Source organism: Aulonocara sp. 'chitande type north' Nkhata Bay, linkage group LG6 (genome assembly GCF_057382095.1).
Source record: "Aulonocara sp. 'chitande type north' Nkhata Bay isolate Kocher_YH1m ecotype deep benthic linkage group LG6, A_spYH_male_GT1.1, whole genome shotgun sequence".
Lineage (NCBI taxonomy): Eukaryota > Metazoa > Chordata > Actinopteri > Cichliformes > Cichlidae > Aulonocara > Aulonocara sp. 'chitande type north' Nkhata Bay.
The window spans coordinates 27,419,493-27,436,717 of record NC_141349.1 but is presented as its reverse complement, the minus strand read 5'-3'; the positions used below and the strand labels follow the sequence as shown (position 1 = coordinate 27,436,717).

Here is a 17,225-nt window from a genome sequence, read left to right as displayed (position 1 = left end):
AACAAGCGTCATGTTAACAAATGATAGCCGTACGGTAACTTTTATGCTTATTGTAGCTGCTAGCTAAAAACGCTAATTTAGCGTAGTTTGCCCTGAATTCAGCTTTGACAACAAATATGATCGACTGTTTCTAGTAGAATTCCAAAGTTGTCATCTTGGACCCTCTCAGAGTACCCCCTCTGTATGCTTGCAGAGACCCCTACAGTAGGGAAACATGCAAAACGGTGTCCAAACCTTTGTATTTTAGCTTTATTTATGTCTTACACAGCATCCCAACTCTTTAGCTAACTTAATAACTTTAGCTAAAGTGAATAGTTAGTCTATTTCATTAGTGCAGCATTACTGGATAACTTAAAAACTTTACCTATGAGATCAAGAGAAGGCGGGTCAATGCTGGGTGTGGTTTGAAAACTTTGTGTTATTGCATTTTATTTTTGCTCATATGTAGAGATATGTTCTCTACTCTTATAAAGGTCCATTTCAGTAACAGATTCAGTGTTTTACATAAGCTGTTTTCACAAATCCATATGGAATAACCAGTTATGGAAGTTAGGTCAGGCGTGATGCTGGCTTCCAGTACTGTATTTTTAACTTTAAATAGGAAAAAATTTGCCCTTGTTTGTGAGATTTTGAAAGCATGCCAAGTCTATGAGAACCGGTTTCAGCCAGTTGGAGCCGGTTCCTTTGCTTTGGGCTGAAAATGAGAGAGATGAGAAATGTGATCTAGGTTCAAAATTCTGTGTGCTGGTTATTCGTCGTTGATGTCTTGTTGTGCTGCTGATTAGAAATCTTGGTTGTTTCAGATGTAATGTTGTACTTCACACATAATAATAATGATGATGATAATAATAATAAAAAAGTGGTCAGGTTTTACACAGATTTTTATCCTATTAAAATGAGAATGTTTGTGCTTAAGACATGCTACACTTGCGTATTTTCCAGCTTCATATTTTGTTGTGGCTGTTTGTAATTATTTAATCCTGGTAGCTGTCTGGTAGCAATATGAGTACTAAGGGGATGTTACACAGAAGAGCAGTGATGTGGCAAATAAAGACTGAAATATCAGGAAAGTTATTTGTAAAATTACAGAAAAAATTGACCTTTTAACATTACCTAAAGCAGTGAATCTTACAATAGTTTTCAGACTAGGCGACTAAAGTCTTTCTCATGTATTCAAGTTACCTGTACAGGCCTCCTAGCTATATTTCAGTTATTTAGAAAGTTCAGTTGCTGCTACATAGGGATATGCGCGACTACTTAACTAGATGTATAGATGTTACTCCCCTTGCTAGTAGACATCAGAAACACTAGTTGGCTAGTAGGGCTGCCACAATTTGTTGACATAATCTATGACATCGACTATTAAAAAGTGGTTAGTCCATCATTTTATTGTTGACGCGTCATATACATACCACATAAATGTGTTTTTGTAACTGCAATACACTGCAGGAAGGTATGGGGGCAGTATCACATTTTCCATCTGCAGGACTGCACTCAGTTTGGGATGCTATTTACACTTCTCTGACATGAGGCACATGGGTGGAAACAGTCCTCTTCCCACATGCTTACACTACTGTAAATACCACACGGTTCGGGAAGGAAGCTGACTGAATGCAGGAAGCACATGACAACCAGACTATTACCAACACGTATTAGCGTAAACTGACCTTACGTGGACTTTGTCTTGGGAAGATGGCAAATTAAAGACTGTCTAAAGTTCGATTTGAAACTTTGCACCCTTTGTTGTGCTCATAAAGAACTTTAGTTAATTTTTAATATGATTTTCTGGCGTTCTCTTGTTTACGCGGAGACTCTAAAGGATCTGGCACACCATGTAGACAAATTGGCTGGCAGATCATGATTGTGGTTTACCGTGAGCTACAGTTTCTTTATCATTGGCTTTGTGGCTGACTTATCGTGTTCAGCTGAGGTTAAAAACAGTGTGTGCGGATGGTGGTTAAAGCTAAATTTAATGTGGGCTTTGGTATTAAACTAATATTTTTAATATAATGATATTAAAAATGATCCTCCAGAATTGTTTGTCCTTCCAGAATTGTTTCTATTTGAAACAGACTACATAGCTTTTGTGGAGATTTATATATTTAGCTTGTTAGTTTAAGGTTAGCTTCACAAAGTCAATAAAATTATACACTGAAAACAAGTGTCTGTTACTCATGCCTACCCAAAATCTCCTTCTGCTATAAACAAGCACTACAATACATGCAGAAGTTTGGACACCTCAAGGCAAATTAAACGTTTATTAAATTTCAAAGTAAAAAGAAATGAATAAAGCCCTTCGGGGAAATAAGATGTGTCATTTCATTATATATTTAACTCCCATCCCAAACATTCAATGAAACTCTCAGAAGTCAGCATTAATTAACTCATTAGGTCTCATACAGTTCATGTATGTGTCTCGCCTGTCATCCTATGATAGCTGGGATAGGCTCCAGCGCTCACTGGCGTCCCTGAAGAAAGTGGGTGAATGGACTTGTACCGACAAATTTTCTGACCACTCCAACTTTGCTCTCCTACTTAGGAAATCTCGAGTTAAGCTAACTGATGCTTAAAAGCCTATTATAATATCATTAATAACGGTAATTAACAGGAACACTGTAGAACTGCTGGGCAGAAAGGCCAATTGAAAACTCCATATGATGACAAGGGACCCGGCTCAGCATCGGTAAAGGGAGACCTTACCTATGCACAGATGACCTCTGGATAAGCCAACGCCTTTCTGAAAGCTCGATTAAGGTGAGAGACTGGTGGCAGCTGAGACTGCAACCTTGCAAATCTTACCAAAGGTATATTTGGAGGAAATGGGAACATGGAAAAATTCTGCTTTAAGGCTTGAGAAGAATGGACCCTGTTATAAATACATGTATACACAAACACCACTCAAGAACTCACAATTATCAACAAGTATTATGTGAAAGTGTGAGTACTTCAAACTAATGCATACAAATGTAGTTTTTTTATTACTGCAGGAAGTCAAGCCTGCTGTGGGTTTTAATAAGCAAATTTGTGGCTACAAATGAGTGTGTAAAGACAGAGTGAAACAAATGCGATTATTGAGATTTATTTTTTTTAAATAAAGAGGCATGTGTACAGACAGCTTTATAACTCTGCCGAAACATACAAGCTCACCTGCCGATATAGTGAGATTTCCAGCATTAGGAATTTTAAATAATCCCGACAAATAAATTGAAAAGTACTCTAATTTTAAAAGAATTTATTCCTTCACTTGCACGGGTAACTATGCAAAAATACTTCTACCATCAAAGCAGCGTGTTATGATTTATTGAGGACTCTAAACGGTGATTCACCAAACTGAGAGCTTCAGCTATGCAGGCTATTTTCAGGCTGCTTGTACTGCCTAAGCGAAGGAAAATGTAAACGTTTTTTATTGCTGTGTGTTCAATTTATGCCCCAATATCAATGTATGAGAACTAAGCTACAGTGTAGCCTAGCTGATTTGACCACAGGGGGTGACTTGTCTAAGCTCAAGGCTGCTTTCTCCAGCACTGCAGACATGTCGGTGTGCAAAAGGGTGTGAGAAAGAGAGAGACACGCAGGCTCTTGGAGAGCACAGATACCAGCTCCCCTGCTCCCGATCACATGGATTCTGCTGCAAAGGGACTCAGACAACACGAGGTGCAAAGGTTTAAGCTATTCCTTTTCTGGAATACCAACAAACATGAGAATATAAGACCACTATAACTCACCCCCTGCTGGCCTCTTGGGGAACAGCAAGTTCCTCAAGCACAAGTGAGTGCACAAAATGGCTGACCTGAATTAATGCTTTGTGATCTCAGAAGGAAATGACTGCAAAAAGACTGTTGTTTCTAATAAATAGCATAACATAACATAACATAACTACTCGCTGGGACCTTCAGGTGGACTCTTCTCATGTGTGCACTTCCGCGTAGAAAGTGCAACACTTCAATGTACCTAACACCCTGCATAACCACCATGCTTGCCGATGCAGCAGGTCTGTGTAACTGTGAGTGTAGGTTTATAAAACTACAATCACACTACTGTCTGTAGTTAGGTTACAGACAAATTTTCAGGCTGTTGTTTGGCAGAAGGCTCCTCCCCCTCCCTATAACCCCTCCCCCTTAGCACTGTAATGTCTCTGGGCTCTGTCTGGACACCCCTCCCCCTCCATGCCAATGTTCAGCTGCCTGTTCTCTACCACTCATTGGCTCTGTGATTCTGTCTCAAACCTGCTCCTCCTGCTGCAGGGTAACTACAAGCTGCAGCACATTTTCTTTGAGTCCTGCATATCCTCCATACTAACCGACCTAAAACATCCTGCAGCGGTTCATATACATACCTTGCCTGCTTTTATCTACCGACTTCAGCACGGTGACCAACAGGATGCTTTAAAAAAAAAAAAAACCGGGTGAACCACTCAGACTGCATCTCTGGACTGCGCGACCGTTAGTCGTTTAACGACCAAACCCCCTCTCCCCCGGTCGCAACGTCAGCCGTTGGAGTTTTTTTGTGCGTGCGCGAAAGGAGGAGGAGTCTGTTCGCGAGTCAGAGGGGGCGCGGAGCAGTCGGTTGAATCCGCGAACACAACAGTTGTTGTTGTGGCACAGCTCACTAGTTTCCCCGGTTCATCTTGAGAACGTGGACTTGATGCAGCACTCATAACGCATCCCGAGAGCATCGGCGCTTCACACAGGGGGTCCGTAAGAGTTGGTTTGGACACCAGCGGGTGAGGAGGGGACCGTACGGAACGAAGCTTAAAATCGCGGGAACGTCGGCGGACAGCGTAGAGAAATTCGGTGAGTCGAGGTACTGCAGTTAGCATGCTACCCAGACAGCTTATTTGTACTTTTATTTAATAGCAGTGAATGTCATCCTTTATGGAACTTGTGGTTCTGAACAGAAACATTTGATATGAATTAGGGGAAAAAATCTGTTACTGGTAGTTGGCTGCATACAATGCAACAGTGACCCCTACAGACCGGGATTACAGCAGACATGCATAATGAAAACCCTGTCAGCTAGCAGTGTCAGTGTTCGCTAAATGAATAATGGTATATTGATACTGTTTTGGTTTTTTTAATCGATATCACGGAGTGAAAACATTTTATTTGCAGCTTTTATTTACAGACATTTTTTTTAAAAAATTCTCTAATGGCTTATATTCGATTCGTTTTTTTGTGTGCTAGAAAAGTCGTTTGCATAACCAGTCTGGAGTCATAACATCCGTGTATGCTAGCATTAAACTGTGAATTGATTTGAATGCTGATATATCTTACATTTGTTATTCAGGTAGTTTTTTTTAAATTACATACAGCATATATTTTAGAACATTTGAGCTTTAAAAAAATTACATGTCTATTCCTTGATTTCTGATAAACGTTGTGAAACAAGTCACCTTTATCTTTAGTTATATAAATCAGCAGTCCCCAACCTTTTTTGCGCCACGGACCGGTTTGTGCCCGACAATATTTTCACGGACTGGCCTTTAATGTGTCGCGGATAAATACAACAAAATAAAACTAGTACCGGTAACGAAAAAAAGATTTATTCATAACACAGGTGAAAAGACCCAGGAAAACCGAGTTAACGATAAAAACGATAACAAAATAACGCTGAAAACCGATAAAAACCCTGAAAACCATACATTTCACACCTGAGCCTCAACTCTTGCGACCCGGTACCAAACGACTCACGGACCGGTACCGGTTCGAGGCCCAGGGGTTGGGGACAGCTGATATAAATAATAGTCGCTTTACTATCTGCTGATTGAAGAAAGAGTTCTTACATCTCATCAGTAATCAAATACTTTAAGTTTGCTTCCCAATTCAGAATGTGGAAATGCACACTTGTGTCTCTGATGTTTTTGTACCTCATTTTATGGCTTTTTAGGTAAAGTTCTACAAAGTCAATGTAGCAACTGCGCCATGTTGGTGCTAGGAAGCAGCGAATATAATCAGCATGTTGACATAACAAAAAGCTTTGTGGCGTCCGTTATTGATCTTCTGTGGATGCTAAATGAAAATGTGGCTTTTATTTTAAAAATAATATCTACAAAAGTTTTTTAGCTCTTACTAGATGGTATCCCTAAATTCACTGCTACAGTATAATCTTTTTAACTTAGCTGTCTAAAGTGACTAGAAGTGAGTAGGAGAAAGCTGCATTCCTCATATTGAGCAGCTGAACCCGCCCCCTCCCCCTCTTGGTTTAAAGTGGTACAATCCAGTAATTTTCCATTTCACTCTCCTAGGATGTGGGTGTGGCCTAAAGTCAATGATCAGACAAGAGTTGAGCAGGTTTTGGTTTTTTTACCTGCCAGTGACTTTACTTGAAAACTGAAATCTCCACCTTTTATGGTTTTGGTGGAAAGATGGAAAGATGTACATGATCATTACACTGCACTAAAGATCAGACACCAAATGTCTTGGGCAATTTCTCAGTTTTCAGTGCTGTAGTCTTTCATCATATTTTCCAACATCTTACATATTTTTTTAAAAAAATCAGTTAATATAAAGTCAACAGTTTCATATTTGCTTTTAATTTTTTGAATCATGCCTTGTTTCTGGTTTCACCTCCCCCTCTTCACTTCTGCAGTGCTCACATGGTGCACTTGTAATTCATTACAGAGACTGTTGTTTCCCTACAGAACAGGAAGCAGCCCTTAAAGGCACAACCTATTTTTTTGTGTGTGTGTGTGTGTTTAAAGTTATATTTGACTTTGCTGTAGCTATTTATTGTGCTTTTCCTGTAATCCAGGTTTTTGCAATTACTGTAATAGTAATATGCTATGCTACAGTTTGTAGTTTTACCTGTGTTCGCTTTAAGATTGTATTCAGTTTGGATGTGTGTTTTAACCGGTGCCCTTTCGGTTGCAAAAAAACAGAATGCTCGATTAAGCCCTAAACTCCGCACGAAAATGTTTAGTGGTCAAAATAAACTTTTTCCCCCCCCTAGATCTCTGTAGAACCAGAGGTTCTTTTTGCAACCACAACTGTCACCCTCTGGTGGCCGTCAGATAGAAGCCACTTCCAGGTTAGCTTCGTATATGTTAGAAATGCGTAAAACAAAAAATGTCAGCTAGCAGTGGCAGTGGCCAGTGATAAATTAATTACTTTCTAATACCATAGAATTGATAATATTACACTGGCAAATTTTTAAAATTCTGATTAATATGACATTAAATGTTAAAACAAACAACAAAAAGCTACTTAAACATTGTCACTGTTTTTGTTCATAACAAACTGTTTCAGGTGGGAAAAACTACAAAAATATAATGAATTTTCTCCCAAATTTCACAACTGGAAATGTACATTTGTGTCTTGGGTATGTTCATACCTCACTTCAAGACATTAAAAGCCAGTCCTACAACATCAGTGTAGCGACTGTGCCGTGTTGGTGCTAGGAAGCTGCAGACATAATCAGTGTCCTGCAAAGGTGGTAATTTGGGCGAGGGACAAAAAAAATGACAGATCTTAATGTGTAGTTGTTTATCTTGAGATAGAAACTAATGAAGAAGGTGCCAAAGTAATAAATGGACTATGTCACTCTGTTTTGTGTCGTTGGATTGGCAGCTTTACTGAAGAGTTAGCGATTTAAAAAATACACTTGCAGGAATCGCTCTAGCTTATCAAACTGCAATCTAGATAGAGCCTTCAATGTGATAGAATAGAAAAATATAATGGCTAATGTGAGTAAGAGGCAGCTGCACCCCTCCCCTCTTGGTTTAAAGTGGTACAGTCTAGTAATTTTCCATTCCACTGTCCTAGGATGTGGGTGTGGCCTAAAGTCGATCTCATCAGACAAGAATTAAGCAGGTTTTGTCTTTGACCTATCACACAAATTTACTACAAATGAGAAATCTCACTTTGTTTTTGGTTTTGGTGAACTGATGCGCAGAATAGATATAAGGCCAGTGGAGTGATTTCTGAACTGCATAAAATATCAGGCACCAAGTGGTTTGGGCAATTTCATCTGTCTTCAGATTTGGAGTCTTTCATATTTTCCAACTCCCCGTTATAATGTTATTGATAACCGTGTCCATAGAAACAGAGAAAATTAAGAGTTTAATATTTGGTTTTTACCCTTTTAGAACATGGTATGGCCTTGTTTTTGGTTTCACCTCCCCCGCTTCACCCAGCGGCAGTGCTCACATGGTGCACTTGTAATTCATTACAGTCTCTTTTTTTTTTTTATCTGCAGAAGAGGAAGCAGCCCTTAAAGGCACCACATACATTTTTCAAAAGCTTTCTTGTAGATGTTATATTTGACTTTGCTGAATTTATTTAACTTCTTATACCGTGTAAGATTGTCTGTATTGAGTTTTATAAATCAGCAATTTGTAGAGCTAGCTTCATTAAGATTTTAAGATTGTAAATAAAAAAATATTTTGTTTTGTTTTCTATCATTAAAATCGAGACCTTCTGGGGAGCTCCATGTGGAGAAAAGGGGGAGTTAGTGTGACAGCAGTCCTGGTTTATACATGTTTGCTACCAGATGTAAGTCGGCACTGTGCAGCTGTTGGCTCATGACAACTATAGGCCAAGAGTTTTTGGCCTCAGTGATAAATATGAGCAGAATTTGATGACATAACTCAGATTCATCTGAAATTTTAATGTGTATATTAGACAAGGGCGTAAAGTGCCATTCAGGTAGGCCACATCACTGTACCATGTCACACAGAGCATACTTGTATCTTGCAGCATTTTCTGTAGAGAAATAATTAAAAATAATATATCACATTATATAACTGGTCAAGTGACAAAATGCATATTGATTCTCAATACTCTCAATACGTGCCACTGCTATTGTGTGACATTATTTGTTATGTATCTTAAATTCTTACAAAGCGGTGCACTTCAACATGAAATGGTATTCATGTTGGTATATCATAGTAGTTATGGTTAAAACCATGTCACCATGGTTATTTATTGAAATTTAAGCTAATTCTTAATAGATTGATCAAATAAATCAAATGTAGAAATATAGAGACATAACTGATTTGTCCACAATGAAAAGGCAAATCAGTTTGTGTGTTTCTCATTTAATTACAGATTCTGACATTTACATGTTATGTTATGAAATTATTCTTATGGAAGTTAGGTCAGGCGTGATGCTGGCTTCCAGTACTGTATTTTCAACTTTAAATAGGAAAAAATTTGCCCTTGTTTGTGAGATTTTGAAAGCATGCCAAGTCTATGCGAACCGGTTTCAGCCAGTTGGAGCCGGTTCCTTTGCTTTGGGCTGAAAATGAGAGAGATGAGAAATGTGATCTAGGTTCAAAATTCTGTGTGCTGGTTATTCGTCGTTGATGTCTTGTTGTGCTGCTGATTAGAAATCTTGGTTGTTTCAAATGTAATGTTGTACTTCACACATAATAATGATGATGATAATAACAATAAAAAAGTGGTCAGGTTTTACACAGATTTTTATCCTATTAAAATGAGAATGTTTGTGCTTAAGACATGCTACACTTGCGTATTTTCCAGCTTCATATTTTGTTGTGGCTGTTTGTAATTATTTAATCCTGGTAGCTGTCTGGTAGCAATATGAGTACTAAGGGGATGTTACACAGAAGAGCAGTGATGTGGCAAATAAAGACTGAAATATCAGGAAAGTTATTTGTAAAATTACAGAAAAAATTGACCTTTTAACATTACCTAAAGCAGTGAATCTTACAATAGTTTTCAGACTAGGCGACTAAAGTCTTTCTCATGTATTCAAGTTACCTGTACAGGCCTCCTAGCTATATTTCAGTTATTTAGAAAGTTCAGTTGCTGCTACATAGGGATATGCGCGACTACTTAACTAGATGTATAGATGTTACTCCCCTTGCTAGTAGACATCAGAAACACTAGTTGGCTAGTAGGGCTGCCACAATTTGTTGACATAATCTATGACATCGACTATTAAAAAGTGGTTAGTCCATCATTTTATTGTTGACGCGTCATATACATACCACATAAATGTGTTTTTGTAACTGCAATACACTGCAGGAAGGTATGGGGGCAGTATCACATTTTCCATCTGCAAGACTGCACTCAATATTAACAAAGAAGAAGTGTAGGCGAATGGCAATGCAGGAAGACGGAAGAAAATGGAAACTGAGATTTTAAAAAATGCGAAAGCATTTCACAGAAAACAAACTTAAATGCAGACTGTGCAAAGTAGGGCTGCCACAAACGATTATTTTGCTAGTCGACTAGTCACCGATTATTTTTGCGATTAGTCGACTAATCAGATCATGCATCCATTGGACGTAAAACGTACAGCTTATTGCACTAGCATGCATCTGCTCTTGTTTAACTATCATTAGCTTACAGCTTTAAGTGTTTAAGGTATGTGCTAACTAAAAGTAGAGACAAGATGATAGTTTATTAAATTTTAATGATATTTGCAGATTTTTTCGGTGGAGCTTAATTAGAGCTGGGCGATATGAGATTTTTTCATATCACGATATGTTTTTTTCATTTCAGGCGATAACGATATCTATCACGATATAAGCCAAATAACTATATTTGTAAGATTTAAATGTGCCGTTGCTCACAAGTAAAATGTGAAATAATCAGCAGCTTGTTTGTATTTAAATATTTATTTCCCATAATAAGTTCAACAGGGTAGATGTACTTAAGGAACATGAGACTTTTTCAGATAAATAAAGGCAAATATTGCAAACTACACAAAAGGCAGCCGCTAAAGCGTTTAAGTTTCAAAATAGAACAAACGAAACAGACTAAATTGTCAATTCCACTTAGAAACAAAATATTAATTCTAAAAATAAATCTTAGTTTGTTTTACAGAAGAACAGACAAAACTGACTAACTTTTGTCAATATCAAATAAACAGAACTAAAAGGAAATTCTCAATCTCTCCTTGTTGTATAGCTTAGCTTTTCAAACAGTTTTAACAGTTACTTTAGTCTGACAAAAGCCGAATGACGAATTAGCGCTTCCAGTCAGAGACTGAGGCTACGTCCACACGTACACGGGTATTTTTGAAAACGGAGATTTTCCTTTTTCGTTTTAAAAAATAATCCCGTCCACACATAAAGGCAGAAATGAAGGAAAACGCTGCTATGAACATGCCAAAGCAGCAGGTGGCGCTAGATTCCTAACCGTGCAGAAATATTGGCCAATCAGAAGTCTAGAAGCCTCGGTGGGAAAAAGTAAACAAAGCTGGGGCATAGAAGCAGAACCGAGTCGTATGTGTGGAGGGACAGTAACTGTGTGTGTGTATGTAAGCATTTAAACACTGCAGAGAGTAGAATTAACAGTAACAGTATTGTAGAAATTCATTTCACCGAAACAATAACGTGGCGCACAGTGTGACGCATGCACCAGTTTATTGTATTTCCAGACTTGCTTTCGGCACAATTTACAGTGCACGCTACTCTGTTTTTTGTCAGACTTGAAATAGCCGAAATACCTTCACACTACGGAACTTCTATGGCTCTTCCGTTCGACAATCTCTCCGGCATTGGAACCATCATCTGTTTTCTCTTCGGTCACGCTCGGTTGATTTTTCTAGTCGGCACACTCATTTCCTCCATTACGCGCTGGCTCCATTACCCGCTGGCTGCTTCCCAAACAAACACACGTGCGGCTTGGCACTTGTGCTGTACGTAACAAGTCACGCCACGTGACGCTGCGGCTGTGATTGGTTCGGCTCTGCGCTACTTAATTTGGATTGGCTGACCTTTTTTTTTTTTTTTTTTTTTTTTTTTTAAGAGGACAAGAGCGGCGAGGTCTATCGCGATAGCTTAATTTCTCTATCGAGTAAAAGTTATATCGCGATACATATCGTTATCGTTCTATCGCCCAGCTCTAAGCTTAATAATCTCAGTCGTCTGCTCCTTGCTATCTAAAATATAACAGGACACCGGAGTATATCCTCGAGCATCTCACACTTCTGATAATCAGTTGTCTGCTTGACGTTTATTCAGCTGTGTAAAAACTATAACTTTAATCTCAGCCAAACCGATTTACTCAGGAACAAAGAAAATACTGAAAAAAACCAAACAATAACATTTTAAGTTATCTAAGTGACTTATATATGTTTAACCTGAGTAGCGAAAGATGGCAGTGGGTTTGAAAACGATTTGCCGGGAGTCCGGTGTTCTCACCGGCTCTAGTGAGCCTTGAACCCGGGCTAGCTATCGAGCTGGTGGGTAACAGACGTCTCTGAAAACGTCGGAGCACTTTTGAAAATATGTGGTGTCTTGATACACTGAGCTGGTGTTTGAAGTTTACACAGCTACATTCTCGCCTGAAAATATGTTAAGTTTATTTTGTGACCCAGAAAGAATAATAAGAGTAATATTAAAACTAACTAGCTGCCGCTATTGTTGGAAACTGAGCTGGCATGCGCTATGAATTCTGGGACAGGGTTGGGCTACGAAGTATACACCCGACCCATCCTTCAAATCTTGGGAAATAAAGGACGCATTTGTTGGCGGCATTTGTCGGAGTCTTCGAATTTGGACAATCTTCGTCGTGTCGCTGTAACGTAATTGGCCTACTAATGCGGGCACAGGAAGATGCGGTTCCTGAATTTGGACACAGCTACGATACCGGACACTGCTTCTTCTTTGGGGTTTAAAGGCAGCTGGCATCGTTGTACATGCAGTGCTGCCAACTTCTGTTTCAGTCCGTTATTACACTCTTAAATCCTGCTACTTATTCCTGCGTCTTTTGGGATCTTACAAAGCTTCAAAACAACGCATCGACTACTAAATTAGTTGTCGACGATTTTGATAGTCGACGTAATTGTGACTAGTTGACTAATCATGGCAGCCCTAGTGCAAAGCGACAGCAGTAGTTTAAATGCTCATAAACTGCAGCTCATAAATATTTAAATCCCCAGATTTGATCTATGATATCAAATCTGAATGGGTCAGTTTTATAGATTTACGTTAATGTGTTGCGTTGATACTTAATGTTATAATGTTATGACAATGCTTGCTAAGCGAACACCATTTTAGTTTTGTTAGCTAATAAGTGAAATGTGATAGTAAACCATTAAACAGGAGAAGCTACACTGTCTCCTAGTTTGGGGGGTTTTCCACACAATTGCAGCCGTAATGATTAGTTGGCTTTCCATTCGGTTTCTTAACAGAATAGTTAAACATCTAGTCACCTAGTCAGGGTTTTGTGGTCTGTAGGGTTGTGTAATGTCATATTGTCTGCAATACCAGAATATATATTACATGATAAGTGTCATATCTCAATATCATTGCTGTAGCAAAACTATGGTTATACATTGTCTAGGTCATGCAACAAAGAGATAATCCCAGGCATGTCTGATAGCAAGAGCTGCCTGCCAGTCTCAGGTGATGATTTAATACTTAAAAAGGGAGCTACTTCAGCAACCTCCAATAAAGTAGTAGTGTAAAATATGTAAAGAATGTTGTTTCCACTGAAAATGGAAACAAGAAACTTGTTTCACCACTTAAAGAAGAACACACTGTCACGTACAGCCAGATTATGAAGCAGGGGATGTGTGACCGAAATGTTAAAAAAAAAAAAAAGACTTGACTGTGCATAACTGCACTCACTAGCTGCACTCCCTATGACAGAAGGAGCAAATGTTTGATGAATATTACCAATACTGTTACATGGTGGTCAAGGAATGCTTTAAGCAAACTGGTCAAAAAGCTTGAAGCAAGTTACAACTACCCAGGTAGAAAATATTTTTCATTGGCCACACTGAGCGAATTGTGCACTCTAGCCAGTAATAAAACTGTAAAACCTGTAATCTGTGTTCAGCTATTCTTTTCACAAACAGTTGGCACATTAAGTAACTCCCGATGTTTTATTTTGCATATTTTTACTGGATACCCTTCCTGATGCAGTCTCAGAGAGATTTGTGTCTCCTCCCTCTGACTACCTCCTCCAGCTTATTCAGGGAAACATCGAGCCTCTTCCAGGCCATCCAATAGACGTAATCTCTCCAGCATATCTTGGGTGTACGCCTGTGCCTTCTCCCGGCAGGTTCCTGGCCGGAATACCTTACCCAGGAGATGACAGATGTCTCAATGTGGAGGTGTAGGGGCTCTACTCTGAACCCCTCTCAGATGACAAACTCCTCACCCGATCACGAAGGGAAAGCTTATCCATGCTTCGGAGAAAGCTAATTTCCATGGCCTGTATCTGTGATCTCATTCTAATTTTGTTAACAAAAAGATCAGACCTAAATTAACAAATGTAAGGTGTTTCTAAACAACTATGCACCATCTTGTGGCAGGTGACTGCATTACATTTAGGACACAATCATTTCATGGGATTGGGAATCTATTAAAATTTTAACAATTTATTCAAACGACTAGTAACTCTGATAGAGAGTAGTGAAAACAGCAATGATTAGTTGACTACTATATATCTACTGAAGGAAATTTTGTCATAAGGCAGTTAGCTCGAGGGTCCATTCGGACACCCATGTGCCTTCTTGTTTTTTGTGACCATAGGGACTCATCCGCAGAAAACTTACTTTGCAGTGTACTAATTATACATGCTGCCCAGGCTGCGGATTTCAAAGAAATATAACAGGAATGGCTACTTAGCCGTCCGGTCTTCAGCTCCGCATCAGAGTATAATCATGATTAAAGCCTGGATAACCTTTTCCTTTTCCATCTGTTGATGCCTGAGAATTTCATCTTCAGTGAGTGAACATAAAGGTTGGTACATATGTCCGCATAACTCTCCATGTTGTGCAATTGTCCATGGACAAATTACATTACGATGCACCAACAACACATGGACTTGGCAGTGGACTTCAGGCTTGATTCCTGTTATACTTTAAAACATCCCTGAAAGTCAATAGATGACAGGTGTACAAACCAGCGTAATTCTGCAGCACTAGAAAATTAGCGACCGTGTTTCCTTTGTCAGAGTAACCAGGCCACTGCTGCAACGATTGCTAAGAGCATTAATCTGTTTTCTCCAGTCACAACAAATTTGCTGTCAAACGTGATTCTACTGCAGTATTGGTAACTGTGATGGAAGGCTCTTGGCCAAGGTGCTGTGAAAGATCACCATAGCCTTCCATGTCACTGAAGTTGTTGTGGGCTCTGTCAACCTAGTTAGTTATATTTCTCAGGAGGTGCATGTCAGGTTGTGTGCAAGGTTACAGTGTAGCATTAAAAGGAGTTTCTGGTTATGTTGTAACTTACAACGTAACTTCCTTCAGCTGATTCTGTTCCCAAGCGACCTAATGGTGTGTCCTTGGTCTATCTCAGGGACTTCTCGGAACACCTGAAAAACTTCATCTAGGATGTGTCAGAATAACCATCCAAGCCATCTCAATGGGCCCCTTTTGCATGGAGGAGTACTGTCCCTACCCTAAACCTCTCCTGAATGACTGAGCTCCTCATCCTGTCTCTAAAGCAGGAATTATACTCTCCTTGTCAGTGTGTCCGCTCCGATCTCAATTACATAAATTTTGAAGTCACATGTTTAGCATGAGGGTTTGTGTGCTTTCCTGTTTCACGTCCATGGAGAATTTACATTAAAATGCACCAACTACATATGCTCCTCAGGCAGCAGAATTCTAGCTGATGTCCAAGAAGTATAACAAGAATGACTTCTTGACTGTCAGGTCTCCAGCTGTCGATGTTCGCTTCTGCAACAGAGTAAAATCATGACTTAAGGGACAGGCCAGTCACCTGTTCAGCCTTGCAGGGTAACTTAAAAGCTATACGTGGGCCCATCACAGGAGGGAGCGTAGGGGTTTGGTGCTTTTTCAACTGGGAAGAGGTCTTGCCATTATAGTTTGAACATTTAATTATATGTGATATTTGATATGTGAATGTGAACTGGGTATGCTTGACCCAGCTAGGTTTGGTTCTAAATAAGAAGTAGAACTAGTGAAAGGGAAAATGTCTCCGCCTTTAATTTGGAGCACTTGGACTTTAACCACGTTCATAAAGGTGAGCTAGCCTTTACTACATTTACTAAATAGGCTAAGCCTAGGATTGTGCCATCGTCCATACATCATTTCAGTCAGTCCACTGAATCTGTATTGGTGTCTGCCAAGTGTCATCGAGTCTTCCAGCAAGAATCTGGAGCAAGGTAGGGTTGTTCCCAGCTATTAATTTCTTATCAGTCAAGCTTTAGATTTAGATTAATCCAACAATTTAAACACGAGAAAACGCATTCTCTTGAAAGTTAGTTGCAAAAGCAGGATTAGCTCTCTTACCTTACAGTTACCATTGTAATACTCGGTGTGCTTGTGGGTTGCTTCATGCCACCCACAAAGTACCAATATTTCACAAATATATTTTTCAGAAGTAAAAGAGAGAAATATATGGGAAAAAGTACTAGTACTTTACAAATACTATTATTTTATTGTAGCCTAGCCAAATAGGAATACTTTGAGACATTGCTAACAAATACATTTGCTATAAATACTGTCAAATTATGAAGCTGGCTAATTTATGTTAACATGTCAACAAATGCAATTGAAATGACCATTTACTGCTGTGGGTCCAATGAATGTTAATTAGAATATGTCTTCTCCTTTTATACTTAAAAAGAGTCTTCTGTTTATACAAACCAGCAGGGAGGGGAGAAACAAATATAGTTCTTTTTAAAATAGAGTGGTATTAAACAGGCGTATGTGGGGAAAGGCTAGCTATATTAATTACAAAAGGCATTCTCAGGCAGTCAGCCATTTTGTGCTCTAGCATTCACTGCAGCCCATCAAAGGAATAGAGTGGGGGATGGAAAAGTGTCAAAGTTGCTAGCTTGTTGACTTGTCTAAATTATCGAGTCAGGAAATTTTAGCTGTGTCCTGCAAAGTTTTTCACAGAAAACAGTGTGTGAGTTCCATGGCCTCTTTATGCTTGAATGTCTGTTTTTAGACAGAGAGGAGGAAGCTGTTAATACTGGATTTGTGAGTCCTTAATTCTGGACTTTATTACCACGCAGCAAACTTCCGAGAAAACCCACTTTTAGACATAAACAAGGATGAGTTATTGCAGAACAGACAGAAGTAAAATTTGATCAAAAAGCTTAAGGAGAATGAACAGGTCTTTCAAAGCCAAGGGTAAAATATCTGCCTCCACAAGAGGACTAGAACACACAACAAATCTTTTCCTGTTCAGCATAGACTTATTTAGACCTGAATATGTAACTATAGAGTCTGAATCATTTAGGTAGGTTTGAAATTGTAATTTATCTTTATAGTTCCCTCCCTTTTTATGAGAACCCCCCTACTCCTGAAATGGTTTAGTCCATGCC

At 39.1% G+C, this 17,225-nt stretch overlaps 1 protein-coding gene across 5 annotated transcripts in view; it reads left to right on the top strand.

The window, feature by feature from the left end:
* The first annotated feature begins 4,196 nt into the window (after nucleotides 1-4,196).
* atf7ip (activating transcription factor 7 interacting protein) overlaps nucleotides 4,197-17,225 on the top strand; it is a 31,236-nt gene continuing 18,207 nt past the window's right edge. For 2 of the 5 annotated variants that reach the window (XM_086296007.1, XM_086296006.1), the window contains exon 1: nucleotides 4,197-4,793. The gene's annotated coding sequence lies outside the window, so the exon portion shown is untranslated. Of the gene's footprint in view, nucleotides 4,804-17,225 lie in introns of all 5 variants that reach the window. The other 3 variants (XM_086296004.1, XM_086296002.1, XM_086296005.1) reach the window with 3 other exon arrangements.